At 55.2% G+C, this 16,498-nt stretch overlaps 1 protein-coding gene across 2 annotated transcripts in view; it reads left to right on the top strand.

Annotated features, from left to right (window-relative positions):
• FAM53B (family with sequence similarity 53 member B) overlaps positions 1-16,498 on the top strand; it is a 144,698-nt gene that overhangs the window by 37,968 nt on the left and 90,232 nt on the right. Inside the window, exon 1 of one of the 2 annotated variants that reach the window (XM_055346362.1) lies at positions 756-840. The exons of the other annotated variant lie outside the window; for it this stretch is intronic. The gene's annotated coding sequence lies outside the window, so the exon portion shown is untranslated. Of the gene's footprint in view, positions 1-755; positions 841-16,498 lie in introns of those variants that run through there. 2 annotated transcript variants of the gene reach the window in all.

Raw genomic sequence — 16,498 nt, 5'->3', positions numbered from 1 at the left:
AACCCCACAACCCGGAAGCTGGGCGTCCGAAGTCCACGCGGCCCGGGGTTTTGTGCCCCAGTTCCTGCGGGGGGCGGCGGCGGCGGCGGCGGCGGCGGCGGCCGCGGGACCCCTGGCTCCGGGCCCGGGCGGTGCGGCGCGGCGCGGCGCGGCCCGGCCGGCCCGGCCGGCCCGGGGCCCCTTCCCGCGTGCCCTTCCCGCGTCCCGGGGCCTCGCAGGCGCGGGCTCGGCGGGCGGCGGGCGGCGGGCGGCGGGCGGCGGGCGGCGGGCGGCGCGGCTCGGCTCGGCTCGCAGGGCGGCCTCCAGCCCCGCCGGCGGCGCGCCGCGACCCCCCCACTCCCCGCCCACCGGCGGCTGCGCGCACTGCACCCGCGCCCGCCGCCGCCGCCGCCGCCGCCGCCGCCTCCACCGCCGCCGCCCGGCCCCTGCACGCCGGCCCCTGCACGCCGGCCCCTGCACGCCGCCGCCGCCGCCGCCAGCCCCGCGGCCGCCCGGGCCCCGCCACGCCGCCCGCGGAGCGCCCGACCCGGACACACGCCTTGCGGGCGGCCGGCCCCACGGCGGCGGCGGGCGCGGCGGGCGCGGCGGGCGGGCGCGGCGGGCGCGGCGGGCGCGGGCGGCCTGGCCGGGGCCGGTGGAAGGGACGAGTTGCGAACAGTTCAGGAAGTGACAAGTCGATTTCCTCCTCCCGGGGAGCCGCTCGGTACAAAGCGCTCGGCGCGGGCGGGAGAGCGTGCGCGGCGGCCGTGGCGGCGGCCGTGGCGGCGGCGGCGGCGGCGGCGGCGGCGGCGGCGGCGGCGGCGGCGGCGGCGCGGACCCCTCGGGACCCCGCCGCGCACAGTAAGCGACCCGGCGGCCGCGCTGGCCCCGCGTGCCAGGATGCTCATTTCGTTCCTTGAAGTGTTGCTGCCTTCCCTTTTTTTTTTTCTTTTTTTCTTTCTTTTTTTTTTTTTTTTCTTCCCCCCCCCCCCTGCCTCGTTTCGCGTCGGGTCGGGCGGCTTCTCGGGGCGCTGAGCGTCGGCCCGGGGCGGGCGCGAGACTTGTCAGCGCAGCCGGGGGCGCGGCGGGGGCGCGGCGGGGGCGCGGCGGGGGCGCAGTCCTGCCTCCGCGGGCTCTGCGCTCCCCCGCGCCGGGACCCGGCACCCCGGCGCCCCGAAGTTCCCGCACCGTTTGCAGACGACTCTTTTGTTCGCGGAAGTTTGCGTCCGCCACCCCCCGGGATGCGGGCGCGCGGCGGCGGGCCCCGCGGCTCCTGGACGGGCCGGGGCGGGGCGGGGGAGGGGGGCGGCCGCGGCGCGGTGGGGGGGTGCGGGAGCGGGGGGGGCCGGCGGGAGCGGGGGGGCGCCGGCGCGGCTTCGCACATGGCGAGGAGGGCCGTGCTGCACGGGCGCCGCTCGACTCCCCTTCCTGCCAGCCCCGGACTTGCAAGCCGGTGGGAGCCCGTTTCCCGCTGGGAGTGTCTGTTGGCGGGGCAGGGGCGCGCGGGGCGAGGCGCGGGCAGGACCCCCGAGCTGCTCCCCGGGGCGTCCCGGCGTCCCGGCGCCCGCGCCCGCAGACCCGGGGGACGGTGCTGGCGGCGCGGGCCGGGGCGGCGGCGGGGCGGCGGCGGGGCGGCGGCGGGGCGCGCTCTGCTGCTGGGGCCCGTCGCCCCGGGAGCCCCCTGGGGCCGGGCTGCCGGCGTCCGGCCGCCGGGCTCGTTAGCACGTACTGTACTTGGTCGGATGGCGAACAAAGAAGGGCGCTTTGCAGCGTCTGATGAATGGGATTCCGCCTCCTGTAGGCCACACTCCGAGCCTCCCGTGCGCTGCAGCCCGCGGACCCGGCGGCGGCGGCGGCGGCGGGCGGGCGGGCGGGCGGGCGGCCCCTCCGGGGCGCTGCACCCCGGGCCCCCGACCCCGGGGCAGGGCCCGGCCGCCGCCGCTGCCGCCGCCGCCGCCGCCGCCCGCCGCCGCCACGGCCGCCGCCGCGCTCGCCTTGCCGCAGCGGGCGCAGATGGAGCCGGGCCGACGGTTGTTCAACGGGAACAAATGTTTGTTGGATTGTTGGATGGCGGAGACAAGGAAGGGGCTGTTTTCCTTGGACTGCGGCAGGAGGCGGGATGGCTTTGTTCATTGGCCCGGGAGGCCGGCGAGCGTCTTGGGCTGCTCAGCCCCGCATTCGCCCGCTTCCAAATGACACACTAGCGTGACACTAGCGTGTGTGTCCCCAGCGCTTCCCGCAGGCTGGAAGGGGACCCTCCTTGCTCCGGGTCCTGGGCTCGGCGGAAGGATGACACCCTGGTGGGAGGACTTGGGGGAAGGAATGGAGTTAGTAGACCCGGTGAGACTCGCTGTTGCCGATCTGGCCAGACTTTTAGTTTCATTTTAATTTACCCACTTAGCAGTAACGGGTCTCAGTTACGGTTTTGATACTGAGTTGCGGATCTCTGGGGTTTGGGTGTTGTCGTTCCCACCCCCCACCCCCCACCCCCAGGCTGTGGACAGCCAGATAAACAGAAAACAGCTATTTGTCCCCATTGATAGGCCTGTGTTACTCTGAGAAGGTTTGACTTTTTTTTTTTTTTTTTTTTTTTTTTTTTGAGCTCAGGACTGGCTGGTGGCCCTTGACTCCGTGGCTGCACTTGGCTAGGATCTGGATGATGCCAGCCATCCTGCAAAAGGATGGAGAGGAGCATGCTGCTCTAGCTCCTAGGATCTAGAAAAGGAAGGGGAGAGGCTTGGGACAGGTCTGTTCCCACCCCACCCCCCACCCCCCACCCCCATGCCCCTCCAGAGAACCAGACGTTTTAAGACCAGTTCAAATCATTTTGGCCAGGGACTCGCTATTCCGCCCCCCCCCCCCCCCCGAGAGGTGATATTGATGTGCAATTATTTTAACATTGAAGACGACTTTTAAATAAAAGCTGGCAGTACTGGTTGTTGCAGAAGTGGACTTGAATTCCGAAGGCTGGCAGGACAAGTAGAGCGTTCCGCAATTGTGATTGATAATGTTTGTAGGCAGTTTCTCCCTTCTGTTTTCAATTTAGGGTATGTCGCGCACGTAGTAGCGTGTTGGAAGTTCATGAAGTTCCTTTAGGAAGAGCTTGAAGACGCCTTCTTGTCATCGTAGCGGCTCTGCTTCATTGACATTTTATGGGAAGCCCTGTTGTTATTTCTTAGGCTCTTTCTCTCCACATCTTTCATCTTTCTCGGTTCCCCCTGTTGGTTACTTCGCTCTCCCCTGGCTCTGTGGAAGTCTGATGGGCTGGGTGTCCTTTAAGCGGGTTCCGGGGCAGACGCCTGAGCCATGCTGGAAGCTCGGTTAGGGCCGGCCTGCCGCTCTCTTCCCCTGCAGGAGACTGGAGAGGAGAGAGTCTTGTACACCCTGGGAGCTGGCAGCAGAGGACGCCTCGGAGCAGCCTGGAGGTGTACCTTTACAGTGCTCTTAAGCAGTACGCCCTTCTCCGCCCCTGCTTCTTGCAGGGGGCCCTGAAGACTGAGTGCAGGACCCACTGGCCGACTGTTGAGTTGATGTTTTATCTGGGCAAGTGTGACTTTCCTGAACTGCACACCGTATGGAAACTTTTTGTTCTTGCCCTTAAAAAAGCCTGAAATAAGCAAATACTCAGACCAGCACAACTGCCATCATAACCACCACCACGCACACCTCTCTGATGTGTAATAAAAGAGACCTGCAGGCGTAATTTGTTATGTAATATGCTGATAATACAAGTTTTGGTTTTAGATGGAAACCAGATGTGGAGGGGCTCTCTCTTTAATTGATCCAGCAAGGAGGACACGTTAATAGATTAACTAGCCCTTGCAAACCCTGAAGGTGATTTCTTTTCTTTCTTTTTCTTTTTTTTTTTTTTTTTTCTTTTTAATTGTGAGGGGAGAATCCTAAACTTGGGGCTTTTTTAAGTCTCCACCTCCCCCCCCCCCCCCCCAGCTTCTTGCTTTACTGCAGCTGTCCTTTTTGTCAGACTCTTCCTCTCTTGAAAGAACCGGTTTGTTGCCAACATGAAGCACATGGCCGGGTCTGGCTGGGCTCAGCGCAGCTTAACTCTGCTGGGCTCCACGCTCCTCCTCGCCTTGTCCAGCTGCTGCCCTGTCCTCCACCCTACAAAACAGGGCCTGGCTGAGGGACTTGCGTGCTGCAAGGAATGTTGACTGGCCTCCCTCAACTCCTTTCTGAAATGTCTGATCATCCAGGGAGAGTTGCTGTTTAAACTTGCCCGGTGAATACACTTTCCAAAATCATTGACTCTCCTTCTCTGATTAATTTCTGTGTTTGTTTCCTGCCTAACTTTACGAGGGTTCTTTCTACATGGCTGAGTCACCTTTATTATGGCCCAGGGTCGGGGACTGCACTGTAATAGCTGACCCCATTAACAGCAGTTTCATTGCGTGCTGGGATGTGAGCTTTGGAAACAAACCCACAGGCTTAGATACGCTGATGTGCCCGGAGACTTGCTTAGAAAATTTTTGTTTTAGCGCAGTTTACATTAACATGATTAATGACCGCGCCACTGAAAAGTCTATATTCAAAAGCAATTTACCGTTCCCTAGGGTTCTTCTTATGGTGAAGTAATTTTCTTTGCCAAACAACTTTGTTTTAAGGTAATTTCTTCTTTGATGTTTAATCCAAACCTCCTGTGCACACAGCTTTGGATCAAGGCTTGGGCTTCGAAAATTGCGGGTTGTGGTTTTGGTGGTGCCTGTCTAACCTTCCTGAACTCGGGTCGGAGGGCACCCGGATTCTTGATTTAGGAAAGCCCTCTGAGATCCTAAGCAGCGGCAGAGTCAGTGCTGGGCTGATCAGGACGGGAGGAAATCTTGCAGGGGAAACTTGGCTTTGGGGTGTCTTGGAGGAGGGATGTAAGGAGGCTGGAGCTGAGGACAAGATTTTTTTTTTTTTTTTCTTCCTTGCATCAACTGGAGATACTTGAGCTTTTTCAAAAAACAGAGACGTCTTTGCTTCAGCCACCTCCTCCTCCTCCTCCTCCTCTTCTTCTTCTTCTTCTTCTTTTTTTTTTTTTGTTAAATGTGGGTGATTGAGAGGGGAAATGCTGATGGGTGGGTCTGAAAGCAGCCTTAGGAACCCGAGAAAATAAAAACACATTTGAAGGACTCTGGAAGATTTTGCATTTCAAAGGGTCTACCTTGTAGAATTTCACATCACGTCAGGGGTTATGGAGAAGTGTGACAGGCACCCCCGCTTCGTTAACGGTCCTGCCCCTCTCCTGCTGTGGGGGCTGCAGGGGAAGCTGTCTTTTGCAGGGGGGCGGGGTGGGGGCCCTTTGGCCAGACTGCGCAGGAAGATCTCGGAAACAACAGTGCTCCTTAGGCATCTGTAGTCCCTGGAGGGACTTTTTCCATGGGGCCGCTCTCAGGAGGTAAAAGCAAATCATGTTGCTAAACAGCCCATTTGACCCCAGAATGCAGGGGCAGGCCAACTCCTGACTGCACTTGCTCTTTTCCTTCGCTTGTGAAACAAAGAAACGGATTCTCCTCCTGCACTGGTATAATGTGGTTCCCTAGTTCCCAAGATTCAGGACCATGAAAAGTTGGGCACAGCAGGCTTCAGCCCAAATGGGTGTGGATTGTTCAAAGAATAATAGCAGTGCCCACTGGTTATTGAAGGCCCACCCTGGGCCAGGGGCTTTGCATACGCTCTCTAATTTTCAAAGCATTCCTGCAGTTACAGCTAAAGAAAGAAATTGAGTCTCCGAGAGGCCAAGTAACTGGCCTCAGGCCACACAGCTGCTAGGCCTAGAGGCTGGTAGTTCTATCCTAGTCTCTCTCACTTCAGAGCCTGGTTGTTTTGCACGCATGCTATGGGTTGGTGTGTTAGAAAGATAGAGGCACTAAGTTCTGTTTAATCTCAAAGCATAAATTTTGTTTAGTCTTGTTAACACCACAGGGAAACTTAGAAATTTTGACTACCTCTTTCTCTCCCTCCTCCTTTTCCTACAGCTTTAAAAAAACTTTTTTTTTTTTTTTTTTTTTTTTTTTTTTTTTTTTTTAAGGAGGGCTTGGGGGATCCCTGGGTGGCTCAGCTGTTTAGCACCTGCCTTTGACCCAGGGCATGGTCCTGGGACCTGGGATCTAGTCCCTCGTTGGGCTCCCTGCATGGAGCCTGCTTCTCCCTCTGCCTGTGTCTCTGCCCCTCTCTCTGTGTCTCTCATGAATAAATAAATAAAATCTTTAAAAAATAAATAAATAAAGGAGGGCTTGGATTCTAGGTCTACCATAGGACCAAAGACAGTGCCTCAGTTCTGAAGACTGAGAAGTTTTGCTTCATCCTTACGGAAGACAGACTCACAAGAAAATACAGTTATTCTTGGTGACCTTCTAGGGGAAATGGGAAATAAATCTGGCAGCCCAGAAGAAGCATCCCCATTTATTCAGATTCCATTTTCCATTCGAAGAGATTGTTAAAAGGGTTTCCAGTGCGGTTGGGTTTTTTGTTTTTGTTTTTTGTTTTTTTGGTTTTTTTTGCTTTTGTAATTCGGATCCCTCAAAGTAAATCATTTTGTGGTGTTTGCCACCCCAGGTTTGTGTAATAACACGTTTTGTTTACATGCCCAAAGTAATCAAATAACTAAACTCAATTGTACAGCCTCCAGTGTGTGGGAATTTGGTATGCCCTAGCTCGGGCTGGGCAGAGGCCCTGCATTCTGTCTCAGACCGATGGCCCTTCGAAGGTTGATCCTGGTTTGGGGGTGGAGGTGGAGTGGGTGGTGTGAGGATGTCTATGTCCAGCAAGGCCTGCCTGGCTGGATCTCCTGCCCTTTCTGCTCCTAAAGAGTTTGTGGGAGATAGCTGGGCCCTCTGTGCCGAGATTTGAGACTCCAGAGCAGTTATTCTGAACCTTGGCTGCACATTATAATCACCTGGAGAGATTTAAAAGAAAAAAAGCCTGATGCCCAGGCTGCATCCAGGACCAGTTACATCAGAATCTTGGAGAGAAGGGGTAGGACGCAGCATTGGTATTTTTTAAAGCTTCTGAGTAGATCCTGTTGTGCATCCAGGACGGAGGAATGAGGGCTGGAATAGACCCCATGCATACCTCTTTTCCCTCACGGACCTTCCTCTTCAGGATTGGAATAAACCTACTGGGATTTTCCGTTGTTGCCATGTCTCAGTGAAGGAGAATCTGAAAGGTACCCACCTCTGGGCGAAGTGCCTGCTGTAGACATCATCCAGGTGGTTCCTCTTTCTGCTGGGCCAGGTCTTGGGTGTGCCTTCCTGCACAGGATTTGGTACAACCCCTCCGAGCCACCACCTTTCTGGAACAGAGAGTGCCGGTTTTATTCAGCTTGTTGCCTCAGGGTAGTTCTAATATGGGGGGGGGGGCTGCCTCCCCACCATCTTTCTGATCTTTTCAGCTTCTTGTTCCTTCTGCAGGTTTGGCACATGGTGATCCTCTGGGGTTCAGGGGAGGGAAGTTGCAGTCTGGGTCCTGGCCACGTCTTGGTGATTCTCAGCAGTTATTCCTTTTCTCCTCAGTCTGCAGCAACTGTCACAGTGTCTAGCCACCTGGGTTTTCTTTTTTTTTTGTTTTGTTTTTTTTTAAAGATTTCACTTATTTATTCATGAGAGACACAGAGAGGGGCAGAGACACAGGCAGAGGGAGAAGCAGGCTCCCTGCGGGGAAACCAGTGTGGGACTCGATCCCGGACCCCGGGATCACGACCTGAGCCGGAGGCAGACACTCAACCCCTGAGCCACCCAGGCGTCCCTCTAGCCATCTCGTTGTACCCAACTGCTCAGAACCTGCCCTCTTGCCGGCGTGCTTGGGATGAGGTGTCATAGAATTATGTTTAGAGTGACCGGGGGCCATAGAGAGCATAAGCTCTGTGGCCTGCTTATGTTATCTGATGGAGGAGAAATCCAACTCCCCCCCGCCCCCCAACCCCAGAAGTACGGTGACTTTGCCAGGGTTACACAGTGGACACCCAGAGGAACCAGCACCTTCGTCTTCTGAGTCCCCTGCTCCAGCATCCTGTTCTCTGCAGAGAGACTCTGAGACGTAGTCTTGCTTGCAGGACCGTGTGCCGTATGCAGCTCGGGCCAGCAGTTAAGCAGAGTCATTGTTCAGAGCCCTTCAGCCAGTGAAACGTGCCATCCGTTGCCCTAGGTCTACTTCATAAGTCCGTGATTCTCACCCTCTCTCCTGATGCTGCTCAGCAGGGATCCATTAGGCTGCTGAGTGCAGGCTCACTGAGCCCCACGCAGAGGAAACAGTCCTGATGGAAAGTACTGAAACCTTGAGCCTGATGAAGAGGGTTTAGGTTGCTTTGGCCAAGGTTTGTCCACCTGCTCTTCTGTGCCTTGGTGGTGGTGACAAATCAGGGCACTTTCTCCTCTGCTGGGAGTTGGGCTGGGGCCTGAGGAGGTGGGTATTTTCTGCAGGCATTCATTTCCCAGGCATTGATTGGGCACCTGCTGAGCGTCCCGAGTGGGGCTGGGCACTTGACTTCATTAGTTCATTTAATCCTCAGTGCAGGATAGATGGCTGAGGGACTTGCTCTGTCCATTGCTGGAAACACTACCACTCAGAGCAATTACTCGCCCGGAGGAGAGAGGACAGTGGGATTTCAGCTCCTGGCTGGCTTCAGTCCTATGTTCTTTCCACCATGCCATGCTCGTTCTTCATCCAGTGCTGTCTCAGTGGAAAGGTGATACAGTTCCTGCAGTAAGCAGGGTCTGTGGTCCAGGAGGTGTTCTCTGGCCATTACTCCCCGGGCACCTCGCTGCTGCTTCTAGGAGGGGCTTGGGTGGCTGTGCTGCGGAGCCTGCCAGGTAGGCCCATGGGCTCCTGGACAGCAGGGCCTGGCCAGGTCCAATCTGCATCCAGCAGCTCCAGCAGTGTCGTGGATAGAGGGTGCTCCTGCTTGCCCGTCCTCCACCTAGGGGTGGCCACCCTCCTCCCAGCTGCCCCCTGCTTGAAGTGCCTTGACGGACAAGGCCCAGCTGGGAGAGGCCTCGGCTGCGCCTGGAATTCCCCTCGCTCTGGCATTCATGTTGGCCAGGGGCCTGGGAGCGGAGGGAGGTTCCATCTGCTGGCTGGGAGCAGCCTTTCTGCATGTTCAGAGGTGGGAGGACTGCGTCCTCTGTAGCCGGCCACCTCCATGCTCTGGGTGAGGAGAGGGAGTCGTCTCCTGGTTGTAGGGGTTTGTGTCTGTGGTTCTGAGGCTGCAGAGGTGGGGTATGAGATTCGGGGGTCCCCGTGATATGGTCCTGGGGGCCATCCTGCTGTGAAGGCTCTCTGGTAAGCACACAGCTCCTCTCTTGCTGGACTGGTTTGCTGCGTGACCCTCTGGGCTCCGGATTTCTCATCTTGCTGGCTCTGCCTCCCAGCGTTTTAAGGAGCACGGTTATAAGAGCCTGTCTGAGAAGCCCCTGTGAAGGGTGTGGTGCCGTGTGGAGGGACACAAGGTAGGAGATGTGCATCGGACCAGAAGGGTAGAAGTTATGCCATGTGGTGCAGGGCAGGCCGCCTTCCAACCGGGGAAGAACCACAGAGGAGCTTTGGGCAAAGCAGAGGTGAGACCCAGGCCTGTGTCATTTAGGGCAAGGGCAGTATTGCACTCTGGAGTCAGTGCCTGGGTTCAGATCCCAGGTGTGCCCTTTGCTGACTGTCTGCCCCTGGGAAGGTGACCATCTCTCCCAGCCTGGGTTCCCTCATCTGGACGATGGCCTTGCCGGCGGGGCAACCCACCCTGTGGGTTTGGGACACTGAGTGAAGCCCTGGGTGGAGACCCTTAGAACCCAACAAATGTCAGTAAGCATCTCGTGCAGCCTGTGGCAGGCATGTGCTGTTGGGAGAACACGGGAAGGATGGGGCAGTTGTCCTCACGGCCCTGGTGGGTGACACCAGGATGAAGCACAGAGCTTAGCTCAGCTGGGTGGGCCAGAGTGGGGCAAGTAGAGCCTTTCCTCACCCAGCATTCTCCACTCTCAGATGTCTTTAAGATTTTTTGGTGGGGGGAGGGTTGAAAGCATGTGTTCTAATTTAGTTTGCAGGTGTGTCTCTTAATAAGCATTAAGACTGGTGAAATCTTTTAAGCTTTCTCTTTGGAAACAAAATCTCTGTTTACCAAGACTGATTGACTTTGGTCTTAAACATAGAAAAGTAAATGCGTATAAGCATCACAGCGTGGCCGCAGAGCCCTGGCTCTGCTCTCACCCACCTCTGAATGCGAGTGTGTTCTTTGCAAGCCTCCAGGGCGGCGCACCTCTGTGACCTGAGAGAGTGGGAGGCACATTTACCTCCTTCTTAGATTCTCTTTAAATTCTTTGCAGCTGATGTCTTTATTTGGTTTTGCCGCCTCTTTCAAGTCCGCAAGCTGCCTTCACGACTGCAGTCAGCATTGGTGTATGTCATGTGGTCACAGCTGGGGCACTCGCCCCCCCAGCCTGGCCACTTCTCACTGACCCCTGGGGTACAATTCCAGTTGGCCCCCCGGACCCCTGTGCCACCTGAACACGACCGGCCATCTCTCCAGGAATAAGAGCTCTTTAAAGCTCATTAAAGCTTTTGAACCAAGCCCTTGACCCAGTTGACAGAGGGAACGGCCTTTACCCTCTTCAGTGGTCACTGGGCTTCTCTTGGCGCAAGCCAGTGATTCCTGACAGTCTCCACCCACATGTCTTCTGAGCATTACACGTCGCCAGCCCCAGCCTGGCATCCTGTGGGGTGTTCAGAGTGGACAGTCTTGGCATGTGAGATTGCCTACTGGACTTTGGGCAGCTTTGGGGGAGACCCCTTGGTACAGGAGGGTGAAGGTTTGATATTATTTATTTGGTTACGGGCAGAGGCCCTGTTCCTTCAGACACTGGCATAGATGGTTGGGGCTAGCTTTGGAGAACCCTCTGCAGAGGACCCACCAGGGTGGTTGGGGTGGGATGGCCTTAACACAGACCCTCCTCTTGGACATGATGAAGCTTTGTGGGTGAGGAACTGTGTCAGGGAGGCATCCTGGCTGCCTCTGTTCTTGGCAGATGTTCAGAACTCATTTTCCTCACCCTCTCTGCCTCTTCAGATGTGTCATCGTTCCTGTGGTGACCACAAAACAGTCTGCCATGCTGGTGGTACCCTAGGCACAATCCACTCAGTCTGTATCTAGTAAACGCCCTGTATGTGTGTCAGGCCCTGAAGAATTCAGAGATGAGTAAAGCGAGTTCCTGTTTTTGCAGAGTTCATAGGCTTGTGTCATGGACAATGAGATGGCAGTTGTTTTTTATTATTATTTTTTATTTTTAGTAAGCTCTACACCCAACGTGGGGCTCGAACTCACGACCCTGAGATCAACAGTCGAGTGCTTTTGTAACTCAGCCAGCCAGGCGCCCCAAGAGACAGCCGTTGTTTTTTAAGTTCCTACTGCGTGCCAGATGAAGCATAAATGTGGTGGAGATGTGTGTGCACAGGGTACTGGTGAGTCCACAGCCCCGTGGGAGTCAAAGGAAGGTCATTTACACTGAGCCAAAGGGAAGAGGGTAGAAAGGCTTCCTGAGCCTTGAAGAATGAGCAGGGATTGTTGAGACAGGTGAAGGATAGGGAGGAGGAGATAACCTCGTTCCAGGCCGGGTAGCAGGTAGCAGCGAGTGAGGAGGTGTGGAAGCATGATGCCGCCTTTGTGGCATTTAAAGGAACAGCAAGTGGATGATAGCCACCCAGACCTGGGCGCCTGGATGAGAAGAATTTGTTGGACTAAGCTGGTCAAGGTCAGGATGGCAGCAGATGCAAATCAAAGGAGTCCTGTCTTTAAGCAGGAGGCTGGGAGCTGGGGAGTCATGTGTCGATGCTTGTACTTTGGGATGCTCAGCATTTGGGGAGTGGCAGCACAGAGTGGATTGGAGCAGACAACTGGGAGCCCACTGACTGAGCCCTGAGAGGGATGTCGAAGCAGGGTGGGGTGAGGGCTGAAGAGGATAGCTCTTGGCCAGTGACTGCCTGGGGAGGCAACGGGAGGGAAGGGGTGTGTATGGGGGTGGGGGCAGTCTTCTCCAGCAGTCCTCACTTGGGGCCATCTCCAGGGAGACTGCCCAGGGGCCCAGTCCTTTTGACCTTAGGGGACCTCCTTGGAGGGCACAAAACTAAGCTGTTTAGAACTGTTTAGAACATAGAGCTTTCGTCAAGTGCCATCTCCTCAGCCAGAGGGACGTGGTCTTTGTTTATTTTTAGCGGGAGCTCTTGCTTTCAGCAGAGACATTTGGGATTCCCAAGAACTTCCAGATTTTCTTGCCTGTGCCTACATGAGAACTAAAGAAATCTAAACGAACAAAACCTTTTGGCATTGGATAAGTTGAAAACATCCTTATTTGTTTTGCTTTTTTTTTTTTTTTTTTCTTAATGGAAAAAAGTAGCCATGTTGGTGTGATTGAAAAAGGAGCTTCCATGCCCTTTGGGCCCTGTCATAGCGTGTTCTCACCGGTGTTCTCCAGGGTGGGGGAGTTGCTGACACAAACACGTGAGAATGTTCTGCCTTGGGTCACCTGACTCTTGGCGCTCCCAAATGCTCCTGTGGCCTCCACACCCTTAGATGCCAGCCCAGATTCCAGGCCCTGTTGACCACGTGGCATGTGACTCAGACCCAGAGGAGGAGAATTTAGGAAAATAACGAGCCTACGAGGATGGGCAGGTCAACGGCCGATCTTGGATTTTGGGGTGCCTTTTCCAAGGCAAACCTGTAGGGTTTTGCTCATCAGCTTTTAGTCCTGAGAAGAGAAGTGAGTTAGCTTTAAATAACGTTAATTTTGGCAGTAAACCTCCCTGTTCATCTAATTCCCAGGGAGATTAGCAGACACTCTCACATATTAGAAAGAAAAATAGAAGAGAGATCGGGCCTGGCTGAGGCTGAGTAGTATGACCTGGAGCAGAAGAGCCACATGCTGGGAGTAAGAGCCGAGCCTGATGGGTCCAACTCCTCAGCTGCTGAGGGCGCGATGGTTCACAAGTGAATGGGTTCTGACTTGCCTTAGAAACCAATCCGTTTTCCAACTTGTGTGAGGTTCAGGCATGTCCCCGAGTGTTACAGAAAAGACTCTAGGGCATTAGTGCTCTGGGATGGAGCACAGGGCCCCAGTGACCACTCTGCTGGGTCAGAGCATGGCCAGCGTGGTGTCGGCTTGCGGATGCCTGAGGAACTCCGTAGGCCTGCAGGTGTCCTGCTCGGCTGTGAACCTACGTGAAAATGCTTGGCCCAGCCCTCCCCCTGCGCTTGTGAAAGAGTGACTGAGCAGGCTGCTCCTGTCACTTTCTGGGGGATCTGTGAGGTCTGGGGGAGACCAGGTGGTTCCCCTCTTGAGTGGTGTGGTGGTGAGTGGCATGGCCAGGGTTTAGGTGCCCCTGGGGGCACTGGGGCTTAACTTCCCGCCAAAGGAAAGAGTTGGGGCCCAGGGGACCAGGCTGGGCCCATTGCTCACTTGGCCTCTGCTTGGGTTTTGGCCCAACCACTGGGCAGTTAAACCAGCATGGTGGTCACAGTCTGTGGTGTCTTAGGGCCCTGGAGGAGAAGACAGTAATCCTGAGTGCTCTCTCCAATGCTCGGGAAAGTCCGTGGCATACCCACTGAGGAGATGGGGGTAGAAGATGTAAGGGGCGCATCTTCCTCCTGAATGTAGGAAGAAGGGCCTGTCATTCAGGCCACAGGTGAACTGGGCCTTCTCATATGCGGATCATGCAGCCCTGTAAGGAATTGCAGAGAGCGTCTCCCTGTGGCTCCATCATAGGGCTGGGATAGTATTTTTCAGTTTCAGAGGACTCGTGGGGGAGGCAGTGCTATGAAGGAAGACAGCAGGGATCTTCATGTGGCTCTGCGGCACCTTGAACCTCATTCTGACCCAGCACAGTCGGGGGAAGCACTCTGGGAGGATGTCTTGTGGTGTGCCAGTGATTGATGGCCTAAGGCGAGGGGTCTCTCTGGTCCCTAGAGGTGACCGGAGCTCCAGAGTGGTGGACAAAACGGGAACCAGGACAGCAAAAGAGCTTAGAGCCCTCAAGAAATTGTCTACTTTGTCTTTCTTAATAGTTTCCTTCACAAAGGAGTGAGCCTCTTACAGTGCAGGCTAGTACGCACGAGCCCAGTCAGATAGAAAAGCCTCCATGGAGGAGAGAACAAGGGCACGGAACCAGGAAGCGGGAGCCCTGGATTCTAGTCCTGCCATTCTGTTGCACTTGACTTGGAACTGGCTACTTAAGTTCCCTGCAGACTGGGACGGGCAGTGCCATCTTCACAGAATGGGGAAGAACACAGGAGACTGGAAGTCGGAGCACCCAGTATGTGTCCGGCTACCATTCACCCGACAAGGACTTTCTGAATGCCCACTCTGGGCATTGTGCTAAGGGCGTTACAGACTTCTCATTTAATTCTTACATCCACTGTAAGAAGTGGGCGCTGTGACAGTCCCCTCCTTATAGATGAAGAAATTGAGGTTTAACAAGGTAAAGATGCTCAAGTTCATCCTGCTGGTGGGCAGTAGTCCTAGGATTTGAACTCCCAGTTCTTTGTTCTTTATCAGAGGTTGGCAAACTCAGCCCATGAGCCAAATCTGGCCCACTGCCTTCTTTTGTAACTAAAACTTTATTGGCACACAGCCATGCCCACTTGTGTTTGGAGTGTCTGTGGATGCCTTCATGCTACGGCGGCAGAGCTGAATGGTGGCAGCAGAGACCCTACGGTCTACAGAGGCTGAAATATTTACTGCCTGGCTCTTTACGGGAACCGTGTGTTGATTCTTCTCTATATGGATGCTGTATGTTCTGTCCAGTATGGTAGCCACTAGCCACGTAGAGCTATTTAAATGTTTTTCAGCTTTCCTGAGGTATAATTGACAAAATTATCAGGTTATTTAAATTAATTAAAACTAAGTGGAATTGAAAGCTCTTCGGTCACACTAACCACATGTCAAGTGCTCAGTGTTGCACAACACAGGTGTAAACCACCACCGTCCTCATAGAAACCTCCACTGGACTGTTGCCCCGTGTGTGGGAAAAGCCAGATTGGAGAGACCCAAAGGTATGGAGGAGGCATTCCAGTGAAGGAAAGAACACTGGACTTTCCTGGCCTAAAAACAGAATTGAAAGAGAGTTCACTGACTCAGAGGTGATGGAGAAACGGGTGACATGATGGAGGGAACATGGGTCCAGAAGAAGCTGCCCCCCAGATTTGTGTATGACCCCTGGGCAAGCCGCCCAAACTGCCCAGGCTGCAGGTCCTGACTGCAGGTGACCAGGTGCTGTCTGAGGGTCCTGCTCTGCCCTGCCACTCTCCAGCCTGTGATCCCAGCTCCTTTCTCTGCAGTCCTTGACTCACCTGGGCGGTGGCCTCGTCACTTGTTTGTGCCTGGCACTTACCCGTCTCTTCCCCCTGCCCCGCCCCCGCCCCACGCTAAGATGGAAACATTTTTGCTCTGATGAAATGGCCGTGTTTTCCATAGACACAGATAAGGAACTCCTTTATTCATTCAGAATGGTGGCTACTGTGGAGCTTCAGGAAGGAAGAGGAGTCCCAGCTCCCTTAGCTCACTGATATCATGTGGCATCCTCCTTAAAATGCTCTTAGCTGCAACACCAAGGCAGCTCGTTGACTAGCGTGGAGGAGCTCTTGTCCTGCTTGGTTCCAACATTCTCTGAATAAGAGTCTCAGGGTGCCTGGGTGGCACAGTCAGTTAGGCGTCTGCCTTTGGCTCAGGTCATGATCCCAGGACCTTGAGATCGAGCCCCTATTCAGTGGGGAGGCCTGCTGCTCCCTCTCCCTTTGTCCCGCATCCCCCCTCCCTTCAAATAAATAACATCTTTAGAAAAAAAAAATATCTTCAGAAGCTAATTAGGGGCAGAGTCATTTTGAGGTGGGAAGGCAAATATATTTGGAGAACATGGGTTTTCAGTTCACTGGACCCAGTCATAACGCATCAGTGCCAGAACCAGCTCCTTCACCTTGTTGCATGTTGGTGGATCTGAGCACAGAGGAAAGCTGTGTGGTGGTTTACTGCTGGGCTGTCCCTGGTCCAAGGATGGCTGCTCTGGGGTTTCTGATGACATGGTGTGTGCTGTCAGGAGTCTGGCCCACTCCTGCTCCCGGGAGTGGCTGGGCCTGTCTGTGTTGAGTTTAAATGGGTACAGTCTGCAGCATAGCCAGTGCCCACTCCCTGTATAGCCAGAATGAAAACTGATAAAGTGCAGGAATAAGCTATCGGGAAGAGTTTTCAGAACCTTGGGCCAGAGTGAAGAAGGGGGAAAGCCAGAGCAGCCTGGATTCAGCCATGGGATAGGTGCATGATGGCAGCCCTTGGTAAGGAGGAAGTTGAGGTTAAGAGGATGCACACAGAGAGGTTTTGTCTCTTGCTTTAAAAAGGAAAAGAATAGCCCCGGAAGGCCAGGCTTGACTGCATGCCCGCCTCTTGACACTGCTTGCCTCTAGCCAGCCACTCCCCAAATGGTCTCCTGTGTCTTCCTTCCGTAGGCAGTTGGAGGGCTGAGAGCATGGCAGGTTGGGCTGGACCCAGAATTG

The sequence above is a fragment of the Nyctereutes procyonoides genome, unplaced genomic scaffold (assembly GCF_905146905.1).
Source record: "Nyctereutes procyonoides isolate TBG_1078 unplaced genomic scaffold, NYPRO_anot_genome, whole genome shotgun sequence".
Taxonomy (NCBI): domain Eukaryota; kingdom Metazoa; phylum Chordata; class Mammalia; order Carnivora; family Canidae; genus Nyctereutes; species Nyctereutes procyonoides.
Note: the sequence above shows the minus strand (reverse complement) of the source record. Positions and strands in the feature narration are given on the sequence as shown.